The sequence below is a fragment of the Arachis hypogaea genome, chromosome 13 (genome assembly GCF_003086295.3).
Source record: "Arachis hypogaea cultivar Tifrunner chromosome 13, arahy.Tifrunner.gnm2.J5K5, whole genome shotgun sequence".
Taxonomy (NCBI): domain Eukaryota; kingdom Viridiplantae; phylum Streptophyta; class Magnoliopsida; order Fabales; family Fabaceae; genus Arachis; species Arachis hypogaea.
Genome location: NC_092048.1, coordinates 110,020,229 through 110,040,002, shown reverse-complemented (window position 1 = coordinate 110,040,002; position 19,774 = coordinate 110,020,229). Strand labels below are relative to the sequence as shown.

The 19,774-nt window shown below is 36.8% G+C and overlaps 1 non-coding gene across 1 annotated transcript; it reads left to right on the top strand.

Moving 5' to 3' along the window:
* Window positions 1–13,478: 13,478 nt before the first annotated feature.
* On the top strand, window positions 13,479–13,586 carry LOC112739444 (small nucleolar RNA R71). The gene has a single exon (XR_003170380.1). It is a non-coding gene; the product is annotated as a small nucleolar RNA R71 (small nucleolar RNA).
* Window positions 13,587–19,774: the final 6,188 nt, after the last annotated feature.

Here is a 19,774-nt window from a genome sequence, read left to right as displayed (position 1 = left end):
TGTCTGTTGCTGAGTGGATGATGGAAAAGGCTTGCTATTGCTAAACATGTTTCTTCCACCATTGTTAAAGTCTTGTTGAGGCTTTTCTTGATCCTTCCATGAGAAATTTGGATGATTTCTCCATGAGGGATTATAGGTGTTTCCATAGGGTTCTCCCATGTAATTCACCTCTGCTATTGCAGGGTTCTCAGGATCATAAGCTTCTTCTTCAAAAGATATTTCTTTAGTACTGTTGGATGCAGCTTGCTGATGCGCATAAACGTGTTATGCTACGATTTAGGAAATTGCACGATCGGCAAAATTCCTTCCGGCAAGTGCACCGGTTATCGTCGTCAAGTAAAAACTCACAATAGAGTGAGGTCGAATCCCACAAGGATTGGTTGAGTGAGCAATTCGGATTAGAAGTGTGTTCTAGTTGAGCGGAATCAAGATTTGAGATGAGAATTGCGGAATGTAAAATTGGCGGGAAAAGTAAATGACAAGAAAATTAAATGGCTGAATCTTAAATTGCATGAATTAAAGAGCAGAATGTAAATTGCTGAAATTAAAAGGGAATGGGGATGATTGCAAGAATTGAATTGCAGAATGTAAAGAGAAAGTGGAAATCAGAAATGGGGAATTCATTGGGTTTAGGAGATATTGAAATCTCCGAATCAAAACATGTATATCTCTTCCTCAACCAATGCATTCATTGAATTTTGCTTGGCAATCTTATATGATTGGATCCCAATTCCTTGGCTCACCAATGCTCTCTAAAAACAAACAAATTCCCAATCCCTTGGTTTAAATGTTCATAAGAAGAGATGATGCTTGATCACTGATTATACCACACAATTTCATGAACCACAATTTGGTAGGATTACATGTCACAATATCCATCCAAACCCCAATCCAATCCACTGTGAGAAAGCTTCTCTAGCATGAATCCTCCATTCCTTTCCCAAGGCTCCGAAGGATTCCAAGTATGAGTAGTTTCTTTCCCAAGACAACTACTCAATGGAATTAGATCGAGAAGCTTTCTAACAAAATTCAAGAGAAAAGATTGAAGAAGAAGATAAACTATTATTGATTCATTGAATTACAATAGAGCTCCCTAACCCAATGAAAGGGGGTTTAGTGAATCATAGCTCTGAATTCAATTACAAAGAAAAGGAAAACTAGCTAAAAGTGAAAGTAAAAGTCTAAGGTCCCCATCAGGGGCTGGATTCCCCTTCAATACCCCCCTTTCAAATGCAGAACTAAGGCCTTTAAATAGGCTCCCTGAATTACAAAATGAAAATGAAATTCAAAGCAAATTACAATCAAATGAAAATAAACTATTCTAGATGATTCTTGTGGCCTTGATTTGGTGTTGTTGATGGGCCTTGCTTGCTTGAAGGGCTGAGTGACATAATTGATCCAAAAAGGATAATGATCCATTAAACTACACTCAAATGTTGCACCCCCTTTCTTGAGTCGTCACTTTGTTCTCTTGTCAACCTTGCCAATTTGATGCCAAATATAGACTATTATACCTCGTTGGAAAGCTATGGATGTCAGCTTTCTAACGCAACTGGAAGCACCTCAATTGGATCTCTACAACTCGAGTTATACTCCATGGAAGGTGAAGAGGTCAGCTGGCCTGATTGCATGTTGGTACTATGCTCTTCTATGCACATTACGGGGCTGTTTTCTCCCTCAATTTTTAGTATCCACCATGCATGCCATATATGCTTGGAAAGCTCTAGATGTCTTCTTTCCAATGCATTTTGAATCACCTCATTTGGAGTTTTGTAGCTCAAGTTATTTATGTTTGAAGAAGGCATGGTCAAGCTGTTCCATATAACACGTTTAAGCTTCAGTTTAAGGTTAAACTGAAGCTTAAACGTGGATAAAGGAAGGGCAGCCCTGGAGGTCGAACACGTTTAACCTCCAGTTTGAGGTCAAACTGGAGGTTAAACGTGGAAGCTTAGAATGGTAGCCCTGGAGGTGTCGAACACGTTTAACCTCCAGTTTGAGGTCAAACTGGAGGTTAAACGTGGAACTCCTTCCTGAGTGGCATTGTCATTCTGGCGTTTAACCTCCAGTTTGAGGTCAAACTGGAGGTTAAACGTGGAATGCTTCTTTGGTGAGACTTTTCATTCTGGCGTTTAACCTCCAGTTTGAGGTCAAACTGGAGGTTAAACTTCAATTCCAGCATTTCTTAGCCTTCATGATTTTTGGCGTTTAAGCTCCAGTTTAGGCTTAAACTGGAACTTAAACTCCACATGTGATATTCAAGCTTCCTTTATTGATTTTGTTGCTTCCTTGCCTAGCCTCTTCTTCCCTGAAATCATCCAAACAGTTGCATCAAAGTCTTGCTAAAATTCATGAGAATTCTTCCATTCATAGCATTCAAGGAATATAACTAAAAACTCATGGAATTTGCATAAAAATCTTCATGTTTGAATGATTTAAGACAAGCATGACTATTTGGCCCAAATGATTACTTAAGGCTCAAGAAAATGCATAAAACAACTAAAAATAAAAGAAAAAGGCTAGTGAAACTAGCCTAAGATGCCTTGGCATCACAACACCAAACTTAATCCTTGCTTGTCCCCAAGCAAGTTCTGAATTATTGAGAAGAAAGAATGAAACAGAAAGTAAATTCATTAGCCATATCAGTAAGTAATTGACATTGATTAATGGGGTGTTCATGCAGAAAGTTGTTGCAGCATCACTTTATTGTTTCTTAGGTAAGAATGTCACTTTTTATGTTTCCACTAAAACACTGCTATGGCCTCTTGTTATTCACATATCCTTGGCAAGTTTCTTTTCTTTGTTTTTTCTTTTTCTTTGAGCTTATTTGCTCCTTGTTGCTCAGTGTCATGTGTTGCACAAGCCTTTGGCATTTTCTTTTTCTTATCAGTGCACTACACATATCCACTTTAGGCATTTTAGTTCACATTTCTTCTTGAGACATTGGTGCCCAGCACCTCTTTGTGTGACTAAATGTTTTGTATTTAGGTTGCTCTTGATAATGGACTTTTGGTTGATAATCCCGGGTTAGTTAACCCAAGTTACCAAGTGTTGAAACACTCCTCAGAACCTATTCATCCAAGCATATCCTTAATACATAAACACCACAGGCATTTGTCTCAGAAGTTCAAACCATTGGTGCCTAGCTTATTTTCTCAATTTTTTTGCTTTTTGGTTGCCCTTTTTCAGTGGCTTTTTCTTCTTCTTCTTCTTTCTTTTTCATGGCCAAAGACATTTATTCATCAAGATCCATAGACAGCATCCTAATTTCCACTAAAAGTGACAATTCTAACTTTATTTCTTAGTGAGCTGACTATTCAATCAAACATGCATACCACCACTTAATCTTATTTGATTTCTTACTAAATGGAATTGAGTTACTTTTGTTCAAACTTTTCTTTTATTTTTTTGGAAACAGAACAAGCATGGCAAGCATACATTTAAGCAAGTGAAGTTTATCCAAACACTTAGACTATCACTTATTTGGAAATTAAACAAACAGACAAACAAAAACTGCAATGACTCAAACTTAAAGCAGGGGTGCATGCAAACTTCCAATGTCAGCAATTCAAAGTACAAGCAATTAAGTGACAATACAACCTTTTATCATTTTCTTTGTTGTTCATCATCCTTCCTAGCCTTGGTGTTCTCTTTGATGATGATGTATATTCCTTCCATGAGATTGATTGTCTTCCTGCAAAGCTATTAGAAGTTGCTTGTTCCCCAAGCACTTTGAGAATTGGTTAGTATGCATGGATGTTTGTAGGCCTCTGAACTTAGATTGGTGTGTGAACACCAAACTTAGTTCCTTGCCATATGCAGCAATTTGGATCATATGCAGAAAACCTCATGTGCTTTTATTAAGAAAATAACTATGAACTAGAAAAAGAAACTATGAACTAGAAATTAAACTATTGTTTAAGTAGTTTCCCTGATTGGTTGGAGCTAGTGACTAGTCATGCTGAGGTAGAAATGTGCTTTTAATGAAGTTTTTGGTGGAACACCAAACTTAGAATCTCACATTCACCCTTGAATTGTTTTGGTGTGCAACACCAAACTTAGCTCCTTGCAATACAGATAAATCTACTTAACTCTTTTATTGAAATAACTAGAAAAGAAAAACTACCTTTGGTTGGGTTGCCTCCCAACAAGCGCTTTTTTAACGTCATTAGCTTGACATGTTGTTCCTGACTTTCTTCCTCTTCTTCCAGTTTGTTAAGAGGAATGACTTCAAGTGGATAAAGGAGCTAGTTAGTGCCCCTTGTTGTGAATGCTTCTTTCCAGCAAGCTTTCCCTTGTGATTGGCTTGAGTGAACTTGCTTGTTGGCTCAGGAGTTGGATTGTTCTTCGACCTTCTCTTCTTCATGGATATGATCCTTTGTTTCTCGGTCACAATCCTCATTTTGGTGCTTGTTTCTACTGCCTTCACATCCTTGATCTCAGAACTTGGTTGTTGTTGGACAGTTGGAGTATCCTGTTCATCAAAAGCTTCCTGAATTTGTGGTTCAATGAACCCTTCCTCTTTGCAACTTTCTGTGTCATTGGAGTGTGATCTCCCTTGATTGACTTTCTCCCTTTCTTGTTCTTCTGATTCCTCCCTTGGGTTTGCCATGGTATCACTAGAAGAATTGTGGGTAGGGATTTGCTTTGATAGATATCCAATTTGTGCTTCTAGCTTTTGAATGGCAGCACCATGATTTTGTAAGTTGGATATCAATTCTTCCTTAAAGCCTTTCAAATCTGCCACATCTCTGCCCATAGTTGCAAGCATTCCTTCTATCCTGTTTAATTGATCTTGAAATTGTTGGTTCGGATTGGGTTGATGAGGTTGATTATCTTGGCTGTGATATGGTGGTTGGGAGTATGTGTTTTGTGTGGTATGATAGAGTCTTTGGTTGGAGTGTTGGTAGTGGTATGACTCTTGTGTGTAGTGGAATGAGTCTTGTGGATAATGAAATGAATTGTATGAATTTGAGAAGGAATTTTGTGCTAAGAAATGCTCAAGTGATGAAGAATTTGGATATGTAAAACTAGGAGGTGAGGTTGGAATATTCAGAGGTGATGGCTCTTGATGAATGGGGTGTGAATAAGTGAAATCTCTTTGGTTTTGATCTTCCCAGCCACAACTTGAGTAGTGATCAAATTCACCAAAACATGGACCATTTTGTGGCTCTGGGAAGTACCCCGTTTCCTGTTCCTGATACTCCCACCCACCATGAGCATAATGACATGAATCATTCTGTCGTGGTGGAGAGTTTCTCATGAATTTTGATTGACCAAAAGATAATGGATACTCCTTTCTTTTTTGCAATGTGCTCAGTCTCAAACAATACTCATCCAAAGATAGTGGAAATCCCATAGTGAGGCAATATCACAAACAGCTAGTGGTTAGTATGCTAACAAGTGAATAAGCAAAGAAAACAAATTAAAATTTGCAGAAATTAGCAGTAATAAACTGAAACAAAAACTATTAACAAAAGAAAAGAAAAATTGCTCAATCTAGTTAACTTCCAATTGGAGAATTGTCAATCGAAAACCAATCCCCGGCAACGGCGCCATAAACTTGATGCGCATAAACGTGTTATGCTACGATTTAGGAAATTGCACGATCGGCAAAATTCCTTCCGGCAAGTGCACCGGTTATCGTCGTCAAGTAAAAACTCACAATAGAGTGAGGTCGAATCCCACAAGGATTGGTTGAGTGAGCAATTCGGATTAGAAGTGTGTTCTAGTTGAGCGGAATCAAGATTTGAGATGAGAATTGCGGAATGTAAAATTGGCGGGAAAAGTAAATGACAAGAAAATTAAATGGCTGAATCTTAAATTGCATGAATTAAAGAGCAGAATGTAAATTGCTGAAATTAAAAGGGAATGGGGATGATTGCAAGAATTGAATTGCAGAATGTAAAGAGAAAGTGGAAATCAGAAATGGGGAATTCATTGGGTTTAGGAGATATTGAAATCTCCGAATCAAAACATGTATATCTCTTCCTCAACCAATGCATTCATTGAATTTTGCTTGGCAATCTTATATGATTGGATCCCAATTCCTTGGCTCACCAATGCTCTCTAAAAACAAACAAATTCCCAATCCCTTGGTTTAAATGTTCATAAGAAGAGATGATGCTTGATCACTGATTATACCACACAATTTCATGAACCACAATTTGGTAGGATTACATGTCACAATATCCATCCAAACCCCAATCCAATCCACTGTGAGAAAGCTTCTCTAGCATGAATCCTCCATTCCTTTCCCAAGGCTCCGAAGGATTCCAAGTATGAGTAGTTTCTTTCCCAAGACAACTACTCAATGGAATTAGATCGAGAAGCTTTCTAACAAAATTCAAGAGAAAAGATTGAAGAAGAAGATAAACTATTATTGATTCATTGAATTACAATAGAGCTCCCTAACCCAATGAAAGGGGGTTTAGTGAATCATAGCTCTGAATTCAATTACAAAGAAAAGGAAAACTAGCTAAAAGTGAAAGTAAAAGTCTAAGGTCCCCATCAGGGGCTGGATTCCCCTTCAATACCCCCCTTTCAAATGCAGAACTAAGGCCTTTAAATAGGCTCCCTGAATTACAAAATGAAAATGAAATTCAAAGCAAATTACAATCAAATGAAAATAAACTATTCTAGATGATTCTTGTGGCCTTGATTTGGTGTTGTTGATGGGCCTTGCTTGCTTGAAGGGCTGAGTGACATAATTGATCCAAAAAGGATAATGATCCATTAAACTACACTCAAATGTTGCACCCCCTTTCTTGAGTCGTCACTTTGTTCTCTTGTCAACCTTGCCAATTTGATGCCAAATATAGACTATTATACCTCGTTGGAAAGCTATGGATGTCAGCTTTCTAACGCAACTGGAAGCACCTCAATTGGATCTCTACAACTCGAGTTATACTCCATGGAAGGTGAAGAGGTCAGCTGGCCTGATTGCATGTTGGTACTATGCTCTTCTATGCACATTACGGGGCTGTTTTCTCCCTCAATTTTTAGTATCCACCATGCATGCCATATATGCTTGGAAAGCTCTAGATGTCTTCTTTCCAATGCATTTTGAATCACCTCATTTGGAGTTTTGTAGCTCAAGTTATTTATGTTTGAAGAAGGCATGGTCAAGCTGTTCCATATAACACGTTTAAGCTTCAGTTTAAGGTTAAACTGAAGCTTAAACGTGGATAAAGGAAGGGCAGCCCTGGAGGTCGAACACGTTTAACCTCCAGTTTGAGGTCAAACTGGAGGTTAAACGTGGAAGCTTAGAATGGTAGCCCTGGAGGTGTCGAACACGTTTAACCTCCAGTTTGAGGTCAAACTGGAGGTTAAACGTGGAACTCCTTCCTGAGTGGCATTGTCATTCTGGCGTTTAACCTCCAGTTTGAGGTCAAACTGGAGGTTAAACGTGGAATGCTTCTTTGGTGAGACTTTTCATTCTGGCGTTTAACCTCCAGTTTGAGGTCAAACTGGAGGTTAAACTTCAATTCCAGCATTTCTTAGCCTTCATGATTTTTGGCGTTTAAGCTCCAGTTTAGGCTTAAACTGGAACTTAAACTCCACATGTGATATTCAAGCTTCCTTTATTGATTTTGTTGCTTCCTTGCCTAGCCTCTTCTTCCCTGAAATCATCCAAACAGTTGCATCAAAGTCTTGCTAAAATTCATGAGAATTCTTCCATTCATAGCATTCAAGGAATATAACTAAAAACTCATGGAATTTGCATAAAAATCTTCATGTTTGAATGATTTAAGACAAGCATGACTATTTGGCCCAAATGATTACTTAAGGCTCAAGAAAATGCATAAAACAACTAAAAATAAAAGAAAAAGGCTAGTGAAACTAGCCTAAGATGCCTTGGCATCACAACACCAAACTTAATCCTTGCTTGTCCCCAAGCAAGTTCTGAATTATTGAGAAGAAAGAATGAAACAGAAAGTAAATTCATTAGCCATATCAGTAAGTAATTGACATTGATTAATGGGGTGTTCATGCAGAAAGTTGTTGCAGCATCACTTTATTGTTTCTTAGGTAAGAATGTCACTTTTTATGTTTCCACTAAAACACTGCTATGGCCTCTTGTTATTCACATATCCTTGGCAAGTTTCTTTTCTTTGTTTTTTCTTTTTCTTTGAGCTTATTTGCTCCTTGTTGCTCAGTGTCATGTGTTGCACAAGCCTTTGGCATTTTCTTTTTCTTATCAGTGCACTACACATATCCACTTTAGGCATTTTAGTTCACATTTCTTCTTGAGACATTGGTGCCCAGCACCTCTTTGTGTGACTAAATGTTTTGTATTTAGGTTGCTCTTGATAATGGACTTTTGGTTGATAATCCCGGGTTAGTTAACCCAAGTTACCAAGTGTTGAAACACTCCTCAGAACCTATTCATCCAAGCATATCCTTAATACATAAACACCACAGGCATTTGTCTCAGAAGTTCAAACCATTGGTGCCTAGCTTATTTTCTCAATTTTTTTGCTTTTTGGTTGCCCTTTTTCAGTGGCTTTTTCTTCTTCTTCTTCTTTCTTTTTCATGGCCAAAGACATTTATTCATCAAGATCCATAGACAGCATCCTAATTTCCACTAAAAGTGACAATTCTAACTTTATTTCTTAGTGAGCTGACTATTCAATCAAACATGCATACCACCACTTAATCTTATTTGATTTCTTACTAAATGGAATTGAGTTACTTTTGTTCAAACTTTTCTTTTATTTTTTTGGAAACAGAACAAGCATGGCAAGCATACATTTAAGCAAGTGAAGTTTATCCAAACACTTAGACTATCACTTATTTGGAAATTAAACAAACAGACAAACAAAAACTGCAATGACTCAAACTTAAAGCAGGGGTGCATGCAAACTTCCAATGTCAGCAATTCAAAGTACAAGCAATTAAGTGACAATACAACCTTTTATCATCTTCTTTGTTGTTCATCATCCTTCCTAGCCTTGGTGTTCTCTTTGATGATGATGTATATTCCTTCCATGAGATTGATTGTCTTCCTGCAAAGCTATTAGAAGTTGCTTGTTCCCCAAGCACTTTGAGAATTGGTTAGTATGCATGGATGTTTGTAGGCCTCTGAACTTAGATTGGTGTGTGAACACCAAACTTAGTTCCTTGCCATATGCAGCAATTTGGATCATATGCAGAAAACCTCATGTGCTTTTATTAAGAAAATAACTATGAACTAGAAAAAGAAACTATGAACTAGAAATTAAACTATTGTTTAAGTAGTTTCCCTGATTGGTTGGAGCTAGTGACTAGTCATGCTGAGGTAGAAATGTGCTTTTAATGAAGTTTTTGGTGGAACACCAAACTTAGAATCTCACATTCACCCTTGAATTGTTTTGGTGTGCAACACCAAACTTAGCTCCTTGCAATACAGATAAATCTACTTAACTCTTTTATTGAAATAACTAGAAAAGAAAAACTACCTTTGGTTGGGTTGCCTCCCAACAAGCGCTTTTTTAACGTCATTAGCTTGACATGTTGTTCCTGACTTTCTTCCTCTTCTTCCAGTTTGTTAAGAGGAATGACTTCAAGTGGATAAAGGAGCTAGTTAGTGCCCCTTGTTGTGAATGCTTCTTTCCAGCAAGCTTTCCCTTGTGATTGGCTTGAGTGAACTTGCTTGTTGGCTCAGGAGTTGGATTGTTCTTCGACCTTCTCTTCTTCATGGATATGATCCTTTGTTTCTCGGTCACAATCCTCATTTTGGTGCTTGTTTCTACTGCCTTCACATCCTTGATCTCAGAACTTGGTTGTTGTTGGACAGTTGGAGTATCCTGTTCATCAAAAGCTTCCTGAATTTGTGGTTCAATGAACCCTTCCTCTTTGCAACTTTCTGTGTCATTGGAGTGTGATCTCCCTTGATTGACTTTCTCCCTTTCTTGTTCTTCTGATTCCTCCCTTGGGTTTGCCATGGTATCACTAGAAGAATTGTGGGTAGGGATTTGCTTTGATAGATATCCAATTTGTGCTTCTAGCTTTTGAATGGCAGCACCATGATTTTGTAAGTTGGATATCAATTCTTCCTTAAAGCCTTTCAAATCTGCCACATCTCTGCCCATAGTTGCAAGCATTCCTTCTATCCTGTTTAATTGATCTTGAAATTGTTGGTTCGGATTGGGTTGATGAGGTTGATTATCTTGGCTGTGATATGGTGGTTGGGAGTATGTGTTTTGTGTGGTATGATAGAGTCTTTGGTTGGAGTGTTGGTAGTGGTATGACTCTTGTGTGTAGTGGAATGAGTCTTGTGGATAATGAAATGAATTGTATGAATTTGAGAAGGAATTTTGTGCTGAGAAATGCTCAAGTGATGAAGAATTTGGATATGTAAAACTAGGAGGTGAGGTTGGAATATTCAGAGGTGATGGCTCTTGATGAATGGGGTGTGAATAAGTGAAATCTCTTTGGTTTTGATCTTCCCAGCCACAACTTGAGTAGTGATCAAATTCACCAAAACATGGACCATTTTGTGGCTCTGGGAAGTACCCCGTTTCCTGTTCCTGATACTCCCACCCACCATGAGCATAATGACATGAATCATTCTGTCGTGGTGGAGAGTTTCTCATGAATTTTGATTGACCAAAAGATAATGGATACTCCTTTCTTTTTTGCAATGTGCTCAGTCTCAAACAATACTCATCCAAAGATAGTGGAAATCCCATAGTGAGGCAATATCACAAACAGCTAGTGGTTAGTATGCTAACAAGTGAATAAGCAAAGAAAACAAATTAAAATTTGCAGAAATTAGCAGTAATAAACTGAAACAAAAACTATTAACAAAAGAAAAGAAAAATTGCTCAATCTAGTTAACTTCCAATTGGAGAATTGTCAATCGAAAACCAATCCCCGGCAACGGCGCCATAAACTTGATGCGCATAAACGTGTTATGCTACGATTTAGGAAATTGCACGATCGGCAAAATTCCTTCCGGCAAGTGCACCGGTTATCGTCGTCAAGTAAAAACTCACAATAGAGTGAGGTCGAATCCCACAAGGATTGGTTGAGTGAGCAATTCGGATTAGAAGTGTGTTCTAGTTGAGCGGAATCAAGATTTGAGATGAGAATTGCGGAATGTAAAATTGGCGGGAAAAGTAAATGACAAGAAAATTAAATGGCTGAATCTTAAATTGCATGAATTAAAGAGCAGAATGTAAATTGCTGAAATTAAAAGGGAATGGGGATGATTGCAAGAATTGAATTGCAGAATGTAAAGAGAAAGTGGAAATCAGAAATGGGGAATTCATTGGGTTTAGGAGATATTGAAATCTCCGAATCAAAACATGTATATCTCTTCCTCAACCAATGCATTCATTGAATTTTGCTTGGCAATCTTATATGATTGGATCCCAATTCCTTGGCTCACCAATGCTCTCTAAAAACAAACAAATTCCCAATCCCTTGGTTTAAATGTTCATAAGAAGAGATGATGCTTGATCACTGATTATACCACACAATTTCATGAACCACAATTTGGTAGGATTACATGTCACAATATCCATCCAAACCCCAATCCAATCCACTGTGAGAAAGCTTCTCTAGCATGAATCCTCCATTCCTTTCCCAAGGCTCCGAAGGATTCCAAGTATGAGTAGTTTCTTTCCCAAGACAACTACTCAATGGAATTAGATCGAGAAGCTTTCTAACAAAATTCAAGAGAAAAGATTGAAGAAGAAGATAAACTATTATTGATTCATTGAATTACAATAGAGCTCCCTAACCCAATGAAAGGGGGTTTAGTGAATCATAGCTCTGAATTCAATTACAAAGAAAAGGAAAACTAGCTAAAAGTGAAAGTAAAAGTCTAAGGTCCCCATCAGGGGCTGGATTCCCCTTCAATACCCCCCTTTCAAATGCAGAACTAAGGCCTTTAAATAGGCTCCCTGAATTACAAAATGAAAATGAAATTCAAAGCAAATTACAATCAAATGAAAATAAACTATTCTAGATGATTCTTGTGGCCTTGATTTGGTGTTGTTGATGGGCCTTGCTTGCTTGAAGGGCTGAGTGACATAATTGATCCAAAAAGGATAATGATCCATTAAACTACACTCAAATGTTGCACCCCCTTTCTTGAGTCGTCACTTTGTTCTCTTGTCAACCTTGCCAATTTGATGCCAAATATAGACTATTATACCTCGTTGGAAAGCTATGGATGTCAGCTTTCTAACGCAACTGGAAGCACCTCAATTGGATCTCTACAACTCGAGTTATACTCCATGGAAGGTGAAGAGGTCAGCTGGCCTGATTGCATGTTGGTACTATGCTCTTCTATGCACATTACGGGGCTGTTTTCTCCCTCAATTTTTAGTATCCACCATGCATGCCATATATGCTTGGAAAGCTCTAGATGTCTTCTTTCCAATGCATTTTGAATCACCTCATTTGGAGTTTTGTAGCTCAAGTTATTTATGTTTGAAGAAGGCATGGTCAAGCTGTTCCATATAACACGTTTAAGCTTCAGTTTAAGGTTAAACTGAAGCTTAAACGTGGATAAAGGAAGGGCAGCCCTGGAGGTCGAACACGTTTAACCTCCAGTTTGAGGTCAAACTGGAGGTTAAATGTGGAAGCTTAGAATGGTAGCCCTGGAGGTGTCGAACACGTTTAACCTCCAGTTTGAGGTCAAACTGGAGGTTAAACGTGGAACTCCTTCCTGAGTGGCATTGTCATTCTGGCGTTTAACCTCCAGTTTGAGGTCAAACTGGAGGTTAAACGTGGAATGCTTCTTTGGTGAGACTTTTCATTATGGCGTTTAACCTCCAGTTTGAGGTCAAACTGGAGGTTAAACTTCAATTCCAGCATTTCTTAGCCTTCATGATTTTTGGCGTTTAAGCTCCAGTTTAGGCTTAAACTGGAACTTAAACTCCACATGTGATATTCAAGCTTCCTTTATTGATTTTGTTGCTTCCTTGCCTAGCCTCTTCTTCCCTGAAATCATCCAAACAGTTGCATCAAAGTCTTGCTAAAATTCATGAGAATTCTTCCATTCATAGCATTCAAGGAATATAACTAAAAACTCATGGAATTTGCATAAAAATCTTCATGTTTGAATGATTTAAGACAAGCATGACTATTTGGCCCAAATGATTACTTAAGGCTCAAGAAAATGCATAAAACAACTAAAAATAAAAGAAAAAGGCTAGTGAAACTAGCCTAAGATGCCTTGGCATCACTTGCAATACATTCAGACTCTGAGAAATCATATTGACTTGCTGAGTCAATATTTTGTTCTGAGCCAATATGGCATTCAGAGTATCAATTTCAAGAACTCCCTTCCTCTGATGCGTCCCATTACTCACAGGATTCCTTTCAGAAGTGTACATGAACTGGTTATTTACAACCATGTCAATGAGTTCCTGAGCTTCTACAGGTGTTTTCTTTAGGTGAATGGATCTACCTGCAGAATGGTCCAATGACATCTTTGACAATTCAGACAGACCATCATAGAATATATCAAGGATGGTCCATTCTGAAAGCATCTCAGAAGGACACTTTTTGGTCAGTTGCTTGTATCTCTCCCAAGCTTCATAGAGGGATTCACCTTCTTTCTGTTTGAAGGTTTGAACATCCACTCTAAGTTTGCTAAGCTTTTGAGGAGGAAAGAACTTGGCTAAGAAAGTCGTGACCAGCTTATCCCAAGAGTTCAGGTTATCTTTAGGTTGAGAGTCCAACCATATTCTAGCCCTGTCTCTTACAGCAAACGGGAAAAGCATAAGCCTGTAGACCTCGGGATCAACCCCATTGGTCTTAACAGTATCACAGATTTGCAAGAATTCAGTTAAGAACTGAAAAGGATCTTCTGATGGAAGTCCATGAAACTTGCAGTTTTGTTGCATCAGAGAAACTAATTGAGGCTTTAGCTCAAAATTGTTTGCTCCAATTGTAGGGATTGAGATGCTTCTTCCATGTAAGTTGGAATTTGGTGCAGTAAAGTCACCAAGCATCTTCCTTGCACCTCCACCATTGTTATTGGTTTCGGCCATCTCAACTTCTTTTTCGAAAATTTCAGTAAAGTCCTCTTCAGAGTGTTGTGTTTTAGCTTCTCTTAGCTTCCTCTTCAGAGTCCTTTCAGGTTCCGGATCAGCTTCAACAAGAATGTTCTTATCCTTGCTCCTGCTCATATGAAAAAGAAGAGAACAGAAAAGAAGAGGAATCCTCTATGTCACAGTATAGAGATTCCTTTATGTGAGTAGAAGAAGAAAAGAATAGAAGAAGAGAAATTCGAACACCAAGAGGAAAAGAGGGTTCAAATTTTGAGATGAAGAGAAGTGTTAGTAAATAAATAAATAATTAGAAGGAGATGAGAGAGGGAAGAATTCGAAAATTAAATAAAATAAAATAAAAGTATTTTTCTTTTTTTAATTTAAAATCATTTATAATTCGAAATTTTTAAAATGAAAAATGAAATTAAATTAAATTAAAATTTAAAACAATTAGTTAATTAAAAAGGAATTTTGAAAAAGAGGAAGGTGATTTTCGAAAATTAGAGAGAGATAATTAGTTAGGTGGTTTTGAAAAAGATAAGAATTTTAAAACAAACAAAAAGTCAATTAGTTAGTTGAAAAAGATTTGAAAATCAATTTTGAAAGGATAGGAAGTTAAAAAAGGTTTTGAAATTGATTTTGAAAAAGATGTAATTGAAATTTATTTTGAAAAAGATTTGAAAAAGAAATTTAAAAAGATTTGATTTTGAAAAATTAAAGTTGATTACTTGACTAACAAGAAACAAAAAGATATGATTTTAAATTTTAAAGATTGAACCTTTCTTACTAGGCAAGTAACAAACTTAAAATTTTTGAATCAATCACATTGATTGTTAGTAAAGATTTTGAAGTTATGAAACAAAATGGGAAAAAGATTTTTGAAAATCAATTTGAAATTTTCGAAAATTATGAAAGAAAAATGAAAAAGATTTGATTTTTGAAAAAGATTTGAAAAAGATAAGGTTTTTAAATTGAAAATTTGACTTGACTCATAAGAAACAATTAAATTTTAAAAAGTTTTGAAAAAGTCAACTAAAATTTTCGAAAATTTATGAGTGAATAAGGAAAAGATATTTTTTTTTTTTGAATTTTAATGATGAAAGAGAAAAACACAAAAATGACACAAAATATGAAAATTATGAATCAAAACAACTAATGCGTGTAAGAACACTTTGAATATCAAGATGAACACCAAGAACACTTTGAATGTCAAGATGAACATCAAGAACATACTTTTGAAAATTTTTAAGAAAAGAAAAACATGCAACACACCAAACTTAAAAATTTTTATTCTCTAGACATTAACAATTTGAAAATACACATGAAAAACAAGAAAAGAAACCAACAAGAAAATTTAAAGATTAAACAAAGAAATTCATCAAGAACAACTTGAAGATCATGAAGAACACATGCATGAATTTTCGAAAATTTTAAGAAAAATTAAAAAGATGCAATTGACACCAAACTTAAAATTTGACACAAGACTCAAAAAAGAAACACAAAATTATTTTTGGTTTTATGATTTTATTAAAATTTTTTTTTTGGTATTTTTCGAAAATTAATTTGGAAAAAGAAAAATAAGGATTTCAAGATTTTTAATAAGAATTCCAGGAATCATGCAATGTTAGTCTAAAGTTTCGGTCCAGGAATTAGACATGGCTTACTAGCCAGCCAAGCTTTCAGTGAAAGCTCCGGTCCAAAATACTAGACATGGCCAATGGCCAGCCAAGCTTTAAGATACAAATCAGGCATACAACAGCTGAATTGATGAGAATCAAAAAGCTCTTGTGATGATGAGTTGAAACCTCGATCCAGAAGATTAGACATGGCTTCACAGCTAGCCAGAGTTCAACAGATCATCATGAAACTCTAGAATTCATTCTTAAAAATTCTGAAGCCATAGAATAATTTATTTTAAAAAAAAATTTTGAAAATTTTTCGAAAATAAAAAGAATAAAAACAAAAACATAAAATTAAAATAAAATTACCTAATCTGAGCAACAAGATGAACCGTCAGTTGTCGAAACTCGAACAATCCTCGGCAACGGCGCCAAAAACTTGGTGTACAAAATCGTGATCGTTCATTCCTTGGTAACGGCGCTAAAAACTTAATACGCACGTTTATAATCTTAGTTCTTTGTCACAACTTCACACAACTAACCAGCAAGTGCACTGGGTCGTGCAAGTAATAAACCTTACGTGAGTAAGGGTCGATCCCACGGAGATTGCCGGCTTGAAGCAAGCTATGGTCATCTTGCAAATCTCAGTCAAGCAGATTCATATGGTTATGGATATTTGATAATTAAAATATAATTAAAATATAAAACAGGATAGAGATACTTATGTAATTCGTTGATGAGAATTTCAAATAAGCGTATAGAGATGCTTTTGTTCCTTCTGAATCTCTGCTTTCCTGCTGTCTTTATCCAATCATTTCTACTCCTTTTCCATGGCAAGCTTTATGTAGGGCATCACCGTTGTCAATGGCTACATCCCGTCCTCTCAGTGAAAATGGTCCAAAATGCGCTGTCACCGTACGGCTAATCATCTGTCGGTTCTCGATCATACTGGAATAGGATTCAGTAATCCTTTTGCGTCTGTCACTACACCCAGCACTCGCGAGTTTGAAGCTCGTCACAGCCATCCCTTCCCAGATCCTACTCGAAATACCACAGACAAGGTTTAGACTTTCCGGATCTCAAGAATGGCTGCCAATAATTCTAGCCTATACCACGAAGACTCTGATCATGAATTAGGAGGCTAAAAGATATGCATTCAAGCTTGTTTTTATGTAGAACGGAAGTGTTTGTCAGGCACGCGTTCATAGGTGAGAATGGTGATGAGCGTTACATAATCATCACATTCATAATGTTCTTGTGTGCGAATGAATATCTTAGATAAGAAATAGGCTTGAGTTGAATAGAAAAACAATAGTACTTTGCATTAATTCATGAGGAACAGCAGAGCTCCACACCTTAATCTATGGTGTGTAGAAACTATCCCGTTGAAAATACATAAGAACAAGGGTCCAGGCATGGTTGAGAGGCCAGCCTCCAAAACGTGATCAAAGGATCAAAAGATAATCCAAAGATGATCAAAAGATTTCCCCAGATGTTTAACACAATAGTAAAAAGTTCTATTTATACTAAACTAGTTACTAGGGTTACAGAAATAAGTAAATGATGCAGAAATCCACTTCCGGGCCCACTTGGTGTGTGCTTGGGCTGAGCATTGAAGCTTTCACGTGTAGAGGTCTTTCTTGGAGTTAAACACTAGTTTGTAACTTATTTCTGGCATTTAACTCTGCTTTGCAACTTGTTTCTGGCGTTTAACGCCAGAATAGGGCAGAAAGCTGGCGTTAAACGCCAGTTTGCATCATCTAAACTCAAGCAAAGTATGAACTATTATATATTGCTGGAAAGCCCTGGATGTCTACTTTCCAACGCAATTTAGAGCGTGCCATTTGAACTCTTGTAGCTCTAGAAAATCCACTTTGAGTGCAGGGAGGTCAGAATCCAACAGCATATGCAGTCCTTCTTCAGCCTCTGAATCTAATTTTTGCTCAAGTTCCTCAATTTTAGCCAAAAATTACTTGAAATCAAAGAAAAACACACAAACTCATAGTAAAGTCCAGAAATGTAATTTTTATTTAAAAACTAATAAAAATATACTAAAAACTAACTAAATCATACTAAAAACTATGTAAAAACAATGCCAAAAAGCGTATAAATTATCTGCTCATCAAGAGCACCAGAGGGCCAGCACCAGATAAGATTCAACAATCAGTCAACCCTCCTAAAAGGAAGACACCTGAGCAGCCTCAAGAACAGAGTATCCCTCCAATTGAATATTGGACTCAACTGGCAACATCCGTTGAAAAGTTGTAATCTACTATGGATCGATTGAGAGAGGAGCAAAAGGACTAGTCGTGTATACTTCATAAGCTGGCTAAAGAACAAGAGAAGCAAGGGCGAGAATTAGAAGAGTTGAAGTTCCAGAAAGTATCTCCTGGAGAGAGCAGTGACCACCATGATTAAGGTGGTTGAGTTTCACCCCTTATCCAGTTCCTATTTCAGTACTTTACTTTCTGTTTTTCAATTCTAGAATACATGATCACTAGTAGGATTTCCCACTTTCTAGTTTAGTAGCTAATTTTTATTTCTGTCAGTTAAGTTTAAAATGTTCCACTTATCCATCCATTGAACTTGAATAAAATTCCTTTTTAGAAGCAGTAAAATACAAGAAGTCTCGAGTTGATTATAATTCATCCCAATTATTTTGATATAGTGGCCCTGCATTTATTTTCTGAATGTATGAATTAACTATGCATAATTTTCTTTAAGTTGAGGGTGTTGGCTCTTGAAAGAACAGTGACTTTAGAGAAGTAGTATTGGTTCTTAGAAAAATCCAAATTATTTATTCTTGAAGCAAAAAAAAAATATCAAGAAAAAATTAAAAAAAAAAAAGAGGAAAACCAAGAAAAGGGTCCAAGGCTTTGAGCATCAATGGTTAGGAGGGACAAAAATTGGCTTAAAAAGCTCAAATGAGTTGCTATCCCTAACTAAATGCTTGTGGTATGAAGGTGTCAAGTAAAAAGCTTGAGATTGAGTAGTTAAAGTCATGATCCAAAGTAATAAAAGAGTACGCTTAAGAACTCTGGGCAGCACTATCTGGGAATTTAAGCAAAGCTAAATTCGAATCCAAAGGGTTCCCCCAGTTAAGTGCCTGTGGCGTTTATTTATCCGGTGGTAATACGGGAAAACAAAACACTTAGAGTCACGGCTAGGCTCAAAGGTGCAAAACACCAAAAAGAAGCTGTGTTCAAGAATCAAGAAAAGCTAAAAGAAGAGAATCAATAATATCATCCGGATTCTAGTTCCGAGGGATGTCAATATTTCTAAGCTTCAAAGGAAAGTGCGATGCCAAAACTGTTCAGAAGTAAAAAGCTAATAGTCCCATTCAATATTTGGACTTGAGCTTCATTGAAAATTCTGAGACCTATTGTGTTTTTCTCTTAAAATTGTCCTATTTGTTTTTGGTTGCTTGAGGACAAGCAACAGCTTAAATTTAGTGTTATGATGAACGGATATTTTATACCCTTTTTAGTATCATTTTCTTAGTGTTTTCAATTACATTTTAGCAAATTTTAGTATGTTTTAGTAGGTTTAGTGCAAATTCACCTTTTGGATGCTACTTTGAGTTTTTGTGTTTTTATTATAATTTTAGGTGATTTTTGGGTGAAATTGGCGAATTCTGGAAAAGGCTAAATCAGAGGCAAAGAAAGGATATCAGATGCTGTCAAATCCTGACCTCCGTGCATTCCAACGAGCATATCTTGAGCTACAAAGATCCAATTGGCGCGCTCTCAACGGCGTTGGAAAGCTAACTTCTAGAGATTTCCAAAAATATATGATAGTCTATACCTGTCTGATAAACCACTATTTTATGGTTTATCTTGTGCTCAATTGAGTGGTTTTTATCAACTCTTTATCCACTTATTCATACTATTTGCATGGTTTTACATTTGCCTTCCTAATTATGTGCTTTGATTGAAAACATGCTTCTTTGGCCTTAAGTTCCCTATGTTTAATCCTCTCTTATTACCATTAGATGCCTTGATATGTGTGTTAAGTGATTTCAGAGATTACAGGGCAGGAATGGCTCAGAGGATGGAAAGGAAGCACGCAAAAGTGGAAGGAATACAAGAAGTTGGAGAAATTGCTAAGCTGTCCAGCCTGACCTCTTCGCACTCAAACGGCTATAACTTTAGCTACAGAGGTTCAAAT